General features: G+C 43.4%; 1 pseudogene; it reads left to right on the plus strand.

Moving 5' to 3' along the window:
* The first annotated feature begins 3,762 nt into the window (after positions 1 to 3,762).
* Positions 3,763 to 5,312, plus strand: LOC121447451 (annotated as a pseudogene).
* Positions 5,313 to 10,027: the final 4,715 nt, after the last annotated feature.

The raw sequence follows: 10,027 nt of genomic DNA on the forward strand, positions 1-10,027 counted from the left end.
TAGGAAAGAAGGATGCAGTGACTGTTAAAACTTACTTGGTAAAGCACTCGCCCTGCAAGCCTGAGAACCCAAGTTCAGAGCCCCCAGCACCCTGAGAAACTTGGGGAAGTGGATACAGGAGGATCTCCAAAGCTTGCTTGCCTGCATGTCTAGGTGAATCAGTATACTCCAAGACAATCAGTAAAACACAGTGGGGATTTGGGTGAGAGAATGTCCCAAAAGCTGAGGTATAGGGACCATACAGTGGTTCATCAGGTTAGGGCACCCACTGGCAGACCAATGGCCTGAGTTCAATCACCAGAACACACAACGTGGCAGAACACAGCTGTCAAATATGGTTCTCTTCTGACCTTCACACACTTACTTGGCAGGTGTGGGGCACATGTGCACACACACACATGATATTTTTAATGAGAGGAAAAGAAATTGACGAATAAATTGTCGACCTCTAGCCTTCATGTGTGCACCAAAGCACACAGAACATGTATATAAGGGGCTGAAGACTGAGTTATAGTTCATGTTGAAAATTTCCTTATGAAATTCCTCAGCAAACATGAAACACATAGACGTAAGATTTCTTGGTGACTCTTCTTTTGGCTTCAAGTTGTCATTTTATGTAAAAATTTAACTCATGATATATTTTTTTGTGTTGCATATAACATAGCATTAAAAACATATGCATTGAGGGCTGGAGAAATGGCTTGGCATTTACGAGCTCTAGTTTTTCCTGTAGGGGACCTGGGTTTGACTCCTAGCACCCACAAAGCAGATCACAACTGTCCATGACTCCAGTTCCAGAAGATACAATGCCCTCTTCTGATGCGTGTGTGGTACACTGAAAATGCATGCGGGCAAAACACTCAAAAATGTATTTGGTTTTATTAGCTAAATCCCTTTAAAGCAGCACCCAATAAACTGCTCTAAAGGAGTGTAAAAGGATTTGTAAACTAACAGAAGTTCTTTGTTTTGCTTTTCTTTTTTTTTTGTTTTGTTTTTTTTTTTTGTTTGTTTGTTTTTTGTTTTTCGAGACAGGGTTTCTCTGTGGTTTTGGAGCCTGTCCTGGAACTAGCTCTTGTAGACCAGCCTGGTGTTTTGCTTTTCTTAAAGAAAGCCTAGGAGCTGGCCTTCCAAGGTGTGCAGGTTTCAGATGCCTAGGAGCCTAAAGCAGGCACAAAACCCAGTGGTCTCCATGAAAGAAGAGCCTTAAGCATGACCCCTGCCCTCCCTCGGGCAGCTCTGGAAGGATGTGTTTCTCTGTGGTAGACCCTGGCTGTCCCCAAGAGTTTCTGCTCCTCCTGCCACTCCCCAGGCCCCATTACCTGCCACTCCTGTCATATTCGTTTACGTGGTATTGACTGAAGTTGATAAGTTTTTTTATTGGTGGAAGCCATATTACCTACACTGACCGCCATGTGGAGCTGTCCCATAGAGTCATTCTGGATTAAATAGAGGGGGAAATCCTGCTTTTTATGACCCAAGAACCTATGACCCAGGCGTGAGGGCCAGAGGCGGGTATACCAGCCCGCTGAAGGGCTCTAATAGTATGGGCATCATGATCAAGGTCCTCTTGCATGTTGAGCCTCAAGGCGCCACAAGCCTTCCCGGCCCTTCCTGCCTTCCTGTTTAGACACCGCACCCTCCACCCTCCCAAACCCAACAGTAAATGTTCAAAACACTGGTTAAGTCTCCCCACTGATCCAAAAGAACGTCCTGCCAGGGCAGCTCCTTGGTTCAGTGTGAGCTGAACTCTGCTTCATCCTTAGCAGCCCAGTTCCATGGGCATAGTGATGTGCTGTGAGCACACATGGTTCTCAGCGACTGCACCCTGTGTGCTCTGCTCAGTGTGAGCTGAACTCTGCTTCATCCTTAGCAGCCCAGTTCCATGGGCATAGTGATGTGCTGTGAGCACACATGGTTCTCAGCGACTGCACCCTGTGTGCTCTGCTCAGTGTGAGCTGAACTCTGCTTCTTCCTTAGCAGCCCAGTTCCATGGGCATAGTGATGTGCTGTGAGCACACATGGTTCTCAGCGACTGCACCCTGTGTGCTCTGCGCATGCCCATGTCAGACTCCAGTGACAAAAGCCTACAGTGCTCAGCACATGTGGACAAAGATGGTATGTTTTCTCTTTTAAGGATGTTCCCTTTTAAGGTTCTGATATGGGAACTACAATCTGAATAACCACAGAGGTTTGGTACCTACTAAGGGACCAGGAGGGAGCAGAGTATCTCTCAAGGAAAGGAAATAGTCTATAGTGTTATGTGGCTATAAAGGAAAACTAGAGTTGGTTGGTTTAATGAAAGGAGGATGGAACAGAAAGGTAAAGGCAGGAAAACGGAAAGGGACAATCAATAGTAAAGGTCCTTTGAAAAACTCTATGGGAACAGACTACGTTAGGAGCTTCCTATACATATGTGAAAGAAACCCACAGGGAGACAAAAAAAAAAAAACTGAGGAGAGAAGGCTTCAAGTAGGCATCTTGTGCCACCAAATTAAACCTCCAGTGCCAGGAACAGGTTTACTCATGGACTCATGGACACCACCCAATAGAACAGGCTCTTGTTGCTCACACAACCTGATGTTAAGGTCTTGTTTCTGGAGGTCACACTTCTGTCATTAAACATGGAGAAGTTGTGCTGGTGTCTAACTAGATTATTCACCTACTGACCAGAGTTCACGGTACTGGAAGGTACTCTGCATGCTCCTGGAGGAGAAAAGTAGTCCTCAGTACCTCTCAGCACAAACCCTTCATCCTACAACCACACCCACGTGGAAGGAAGCTTTTGGACATGTGTAAATTCATTTCTAGGGGATCCAGCACCTTCTTATGTCTTTGCAGTCACCAGACATGCACACAGTGAGCATACATACATGCAGACAAAACATACATAGACATGAAATAAATGTGATCTATAAATATTGAGAAGTCATACATTTATGTAGTAAGTTCACTCTTTTAAAGTGTACAACCCAGTAAGTATTGTTTTAGTATGTTCTTAAAATTATGTAACCATCACCCTATTTATTTTTTAAATATTTTTGTCATTTGGGAAAAAACACCTTTATTCATTAGTAGTATTCGTTACTCTTCATTCCTCCAGACCCCATCCCCTATCAGTTACCAATCTAACTTTCTGCTTCAAGTGTCTCATTCTGGGCATTTAATAGAAATTAAATCATCTAATAAAGAAGTGTCTCATTCTTCAGTCCTTTGGCTACTTTCAACTGAGCTTAATATTTGTGATATTTATTCATGTCATGGGATGTATCAGTTCTCTACCCCTTTCCATGGCTAGAAACTAGACCACCGTATTAACACACTACCCTTTGTTTACCCACTCACCAAGCAGTAGGTAATTGGGGTTTCTTCCTTTTTTTTTTCTTTTATAAATGCTCAGGTGCTAGTGGCTGCACTATCTTAACCTACAATTTCAGCAGTAATGTGCCAGGGGAGGGAGGGAAGGAGAGAGGGAGAGAGAGACAGAGAGAGAGACAGAGAGACAGAGACAGAGAGACAGAGAGAGAGCGCGCACTAGAGAGACTGGGAATGGGCAGAGCATCTCTAAAGGGGACAGGGTGTCATTTGCTATGCAGGCAGCCATAGGGTGTGACATGCTGTGCCAGGGTGTGCCTGAATACTAACAAAATATCTGATGAGATCCATTGCCCTCTGTGTCACTGGGATGTCGTTTTAGTGTTGAGTTATAAGAAATCTTTACTTCACCGCCTGCCTCCCACCCGGCTCTCTGGTTCCCCAGGTAAGATGGCGGCTACCATGGAGTGCGATGTGGAAATGGCAGGGACCAATCCTGAACTGCTAGAGGACGAGGACTCCAAGAGGGAAGCGGAATCCTTCAAGGAACAAGTGAATGCATACTATGCTAAGAAGGACTACAATGAGGCTTATAACTATTATACAAAAGCCATAGATATGTGTCCTAAAAATGCCAGCTATTACGGTAATCGAGCAGCGGCTACACTGATGGTGCTTGGGCGGTTCCGGGAAGCTCTTGGGGACGCGCAGCAGTGAGATTGGATGACAGTTTTGTCCGGGGACACCTCCGAGAAGGCAAATGCCACCTCTCACTGGGGAATGCAATGGCAGCATGTCGCAGTTTCCAAAGAGCCCTAGAACTGGATCATAAAAATGCCCAGGAACAACAGGAGTTCAAGAACGCCAAGGCAGTCATGGAGTATGAGAAAAAAGCAAAAATGGATTTTGAAAAACGAGATTTCCAGAAGGGAGTTTTCTGCATGGACCATGCCCTAGAATTTGCCCCTGCCTGCCATCGCTTCAAAATCCTCAAAGCAGAATGTTTAGCAATGCTGGGTCGATACCCAGAAGCACAGTTTGTGGCCAGTGACATTTTACGAATGGATTCCACCGATGCTGATGCTCTGTATGTCCGGAATCTTTGCCTTTATTATGAAGATTGTATTGAAAAAGCAGTTCAGTTTTTTGTGCAGGCTCTCAGGATGGCTCCTGACCACGAGAAGGCTTGTATTGCTTGTAGAAATGCCAAAGCCCTTAAAGCCAAGAAAGAAGATGGGAATAAAGCATTTAGGGAAGGAAATTACAAGCTAGCATATGAACTGTACACAGAGCCTTGGGGATAGACCCCAACAACATAAAAACAAATGCTAAACTCTACTGTAATCGGGGTACGGTTAATTCCAAGCTTAGGAAGCTAGATGGCGCCATAGAGGACTGCACGAATGCGGTGAAACTCGATGACACCTACATAAAGGCCTACTTGAGAAGAGCTCAGTGTTACACGAACACAACAGTTTGAAGAAGCTGTGCGGGACTCTGAAAAAGTGTATCAGACGGAGAAAACAAAAGAACACAAACAGCTCCTAAAGAATGCGCAGCTGGAGCTGAAGAAGAGCAAGAGGAAAAATTTCTACAAGATCCCGGGGGTCGACAAGAATGCCCCTGAGGATGAGATCAAGAAAGCTTACCGGCAACGGGCCTTGACGCACCATTCAGATGGGCACAGTGGGGCCAGTGCTGAGGTTCAGAAGGAGGAGGAAAAGAAATTCAAGGAAGTGGGAGAGGCCTTCACCATCCTCTCTGACCCCAAGAAAAAGATTCGTTATGACAGTGGACAGGACCTGGATGAGGAGGGCATGAATATGGGTGATTTTGATGCAAACAACATTTTCACGGCATTCTTCGGTGGTCCCAGGGGCTTCAGCTTTGAAGCGTCTGGCCTGGGGAATTTCTTCTTTCAGTTTGGCTAATTCCTTAGACTCGCTCAGTTTAACCATGAATGTGGACGGTTCACCTCCTCCATCATGTCCCCATGTACTTAGAGCAGTTTCGTTTTCTCAGTTGGGTGCCCTGTGTCTGTATGAGTGGGGTGAAGGAAAGGGAGCCGGCACTGAGGGCTGGGGAGGGGAGGGAAGCCAGGGGTAGACAGGGAAGCAGCTTGTGAATTTTTGTTGTATTGTTTAACTTTATTAAAAAAAAATTAAAAAAAGAAGTCTTTATACATTCTGAAGAAAAATTCCTATAGTCCTATATATGGCTATATACAACACATGGGAATAAATAAAAGGGCAGGAAAACTATAATGATTCTTTTTCTGGACCCATGAGAATAAGAAAAGCAGGAACTTGATCATCAGGCCCCTGTGTATTATACAATTACTGACTGTACTGGAAAATATTTTGTTACTTTAAAATGTCATAGTTTTTTAAAGTAATAAAATACAATAAAATGAAATAAAAAGTAGAAGAGTCTTGGGTGAAATGTTTCCTTTGTCGGCACAAAATAGAAGAAGCTTGCTAGGACATTCCTTAGGGGACTGAGAAAAAAATTTCAGAGGCTCCAATACTGAGGGGACCCAAGATGTAAGTAAACAGCCACATGGCAGGGACACCCCACTCTCTAGGACCTTCCCAGTAGGACACAACCCTGGACTCCTTCCCCAACTCCCTTGGCTTTTCTAGCCAATCAGCAGAGAGAGTTTCCTGTGGCTGGCTCTCCCCACAGCCCATCCAGCCCATTCAAACTACTACCTACACCACACCCCCAAACCCGCCTACTCTCCTGAAATTTCCCGTGGAACTCTGAAATTCTGCTTGCTCCAAATCTGAGGGGACTTAAGAGGTGAGTGAACAGCCACACCGCTGGACTCCCCTCCCTCTATGACCTCCCAGTGGAACAAAACTCAGGAGCCCTTCCCCAACTCCCAACTTTTCTAGCCAGCCAGCAGGGAGTTTTCTGCAGCTAGGTCCCCCAAAGTGCAAGCCCATCCACTGTACCCCACCCATGCTACTAACCACATCCTGCCTAAGAGCTGAGAGCTGGCTATAATACTGAGGGGACCAAGAACTTGCCCAAGGACCTAGCTGGGGACCTCCCCGTGGACACCTGGGAACCCCTCTAGAGCCAAGCCTCTTGCCAACCCTAAAAGGGCAGATATGGGAGCAGGGAAGAAGATATCTTAATTAAGATGTTTATATTATTATTACCATTTTCAATGTCAGTTACATTGTTGTTTTGAACACTCACTCTCATTGTAGCTTGGGAGGGCTTAGAACTCACATGGTAGCCAATGCTGGTCTTGGACTCACAGCTGTCTTCCTCCCTCAGCCTCTGCAGTGTTGAGATCAGAAAGGTACTATTGCATGCCTCAGTAGAAATATGTTCTTGCTCAACTAACTGTGTTCACACTATGTGAAGATGTCTAGGTTTTACCTCATGCTCCTAAGGTACTTTCTAATTGGTTTAACAAATGAGAACTAGCTAAGATAGGAGAAGATAGGTGAAGGCATAAGTCACAAAACAATCCCACACCAGTTTGGAATTATGATGTCAAATGTCTGTGCTATTATAGGTGTTGTTGCTTCCTTGGGTTGAGGTTTTCCTTCTAGTACTTTCTGTAAGGCTGGGTTTTGTGGATACATATTGTTTAAATCTGTTTTTGTCATGGAATATCTTGTTTTCTCCATCGATGGTGAATGAAAGCTTTGCTGAGTATAGTACTCTGGGCTTGCATCCATGGTCTCTTGGTGTCTGCAGCACATCCATCCAAGACCCTCTGGCTTTCAAGGTTTCCATTGAGAAGTCAGGTGTAATTCTGATAGGTTTACCTTTATATGCTACTTGACCTTTTTCCTTTGCAGCTCTCAATATTCTTTCTTTATTCTGTATGTTTTGTGTTTTGATTATTATATGGCGATGGGATTTTTTGTGATCCAGTCTATTTGGTGTTCTGTAAGCTTCTTGTGCCTTCATAGGAATATCCTTCTTTAAGTTAGGAAAATTTTCTTGTATAATTTTGTTGAATATATTTTCTGGGCGTATATATATTTGTAATTATGATGAGATAAGTTTTCAAGGTGGTGTGCCTATAGGTCAGTGGTAAAGTGTGTGTCTGACATGGCCAATAACACAGTTTCTACCTCTAGCACAGGAAAAACTGAATATGTACTTTCCCTCTTCTATTTTTTATTTAAAATAATATCAGTGGCCATGACTTTATTACTGCACTAATATTCTCTGATATATAGTATTCCAGTGCAAGAAACTACCGGAAGCTGCTTTGTCTTGCATATTAAATTTGAGCTGCTTTTAGTTTTGCTGTCCCGAGTAACAATAACCTACCAAATGCTATAAGTGTCTGCTAAGTTACAGTATTTACGTTCTTACCAGTGGAGAATGAGAATACCAAAACGATTATGAAACACATAGAACTGACTAATATACTAGTTAATGCACAGGATATACTGTTATACGATGGAGAAAGAAAGCCAGATGAGATGGTGCAGACCTTAAATCTCAGCAGAGGAGAGGTAGAGGCAGACAGAATTCTCTGAGTTTGAAGGCCAGCCTCGTCTACATAGCAAGTTCCAAGATAGCCAAGTGTGCGTGAGGGACCCTGTGTTAAAAAAAAAAAAAAACTAAACAAAAAAAACCCACAAATCTCCACAAACCTAAATAACAATATTGTATGTAATATTAGTAGGATTAATAGTAATAGCAATAATAAAAAGTGACCTAAAATACAGGTTTCTGTTATGATTATTATCATTATACCTGTCATTATTATTATTATTATTATTTTGAGACAGTCTCACTGTTGCTCAGGAGGGTCTAGAAGTCATGTCATAGCCTATGTTGGTCTTGAAATCCCAACTGTCCTCTTCCCGAGGTCTCTGTGGTGCTGAGGTTAGAAATGTTTCAGTTATTTAAAATATTTCACTTTACATGAACATTCCATATGCTTGTGTTAAAGTGACTTCTTGACCCAGTCTTTCTCACTAGTGTTCATCTGATTTCTTTGAAGGTTGTTTCTGTCCCAGAGATTTGAATTCTAACCAGATGAGGTGCACAGCTGTAATGTCAGCATTGGGAGGCTAAGTCAGATTTTTTTGAGCTTGAAACCATCCTGGGCCACATTTCAAGATCACCCACACCAAGGAGGAAAAGAAAAGGAAGGGAGGAAGTCAACGCTGGTTTATTGACCTTATGTCTGTCTATTCTGTCAGTCTGTGGCCATTTCGCTGGGGATCGTAATGATATCCCAAGCACCATAGAATAGCTACTTTGGGTTCTGGTGATCTTCCTTTTCCGAGGACAGAGAAAGGCCTTTTGACTGAGAGAAGATTCTCCCTGGAGTAGTTATGATGGACTCCCCTTAGCCAGGCAAGACTGGCTTTGCAGACAGAAGCTGAACAGCTGTCCTCTCAGGCACCCATCCAGACTTTTCATCTGGTCTTCTGAGGACTTCCTAAGAGATTGGTCTGCATTAGAAGATAGTATTTGTTCAGCTCTGTATTCCTTTCTTCATCAGTCTCATAGCTTGTGGTTACCTTACACATTCCCACCCTTTATTCCTATCTGTTACTGTGGATGTCTTTGTTCATACAATCTGCTCAAACTCAATGCATAGTGGTCTGTATTTTTACTATAGGAGAATATGATATTATAAAGTATACTTAAACAAAATGGACATATTCCTACAATATTATAACTCTTACAAGCACTTGAAGAAATAGCAAGTGTAAATAATTCTATCACAATTGTATCGATTTTATGTACCTATAATGAAATGCCTCAGAATGCCTTCTACAGGAAGAAAGAAGATTTATTGAGCTCACAGTCCTGAAGTCTCAAGTATAGTACCTCTACGGAGGAGCTCATGAGGAAGGCCTCACTGTGAGGAGCAGAGGATTGTGTACAGTAAGAAGAAATCACTGCTAGATAAGAAAGCGGAAATGGAAGATGATTTTCCCTTTTGTCATAGCCTCTCTCAGGCACTAACCCAAGGTCGGTCCCATGTAAACGCTCCAGTGACCTTGCACTAGTTCTCAGTTCTACCACCACTCCACACACCCACACAGGGCTCACCCTTCTCATTTAGGGTGTCAATTATGCAGCTCACACGATTTCTCATGCAAGGGTTGGTGGAGACTCTGTTCATTGCTTAGATTTGACTCTTTTCCTTACCTTCTTCGGCATTGCAGACAGTGGGTGGCTCCATACTGGCAACGTGGTACAGAAAGTGGTGTGTTTGCAGATGTGGAACAGAGACTCCTAAGTTTTTCTCCCCCTTTGAAGGACAGTGTCATACTGTAGTGGTAGATGAGAGGGAGTTAATGAATGCTTTCAGATTGTCGGTGCATGGCTCCCTGAGCTTCGGCTGCAATCGCTATTGTAGTGTTCAGGGATACTTCCAAATGTTTTTCCACTAACTGTGTGGGAGGTCCTTCTGTCTATGTGTTTCTTTTATTGGTTAATGAATAAAGACCTGTCTTGGCCTGTTGATAGGGCAGAACTTAGGTAGGCGGAGAAAACTGGACCGAATGCTGGGAGAAGGAAGACGGAGAGAGAGAAGCAATGGAGCCACCGCCAGAGTCAGACATGCTGAAACTTTGCCGGTAAGTCACAGACACATGGCAATAAACAGATTAATAGAAATGGGCTAAATTAATATAAGAGTTAGCTGATAAGAAGCTAGAGCTAATGGGCCAGGCAGTGATTTAATCAATACAGTTTCTGTGTGATTATTTAGGGT

Source organism: Microtus oregoni, unplaced genomic scaffold (assembly GCF_018167655.1).
Source record: "Microtus oregoni isolate MIOR12 unplaced genomic scaffold, Mior012 000004F_ref0000308, whole genome shotgun sequence".
In the NCBI taxonomy this organism is placed as follows: Eukaryota; Metazoa; Chordata; class Mammalia; order Rodentia; family Cricetidae; genus Microtus; species Microtus oregoni.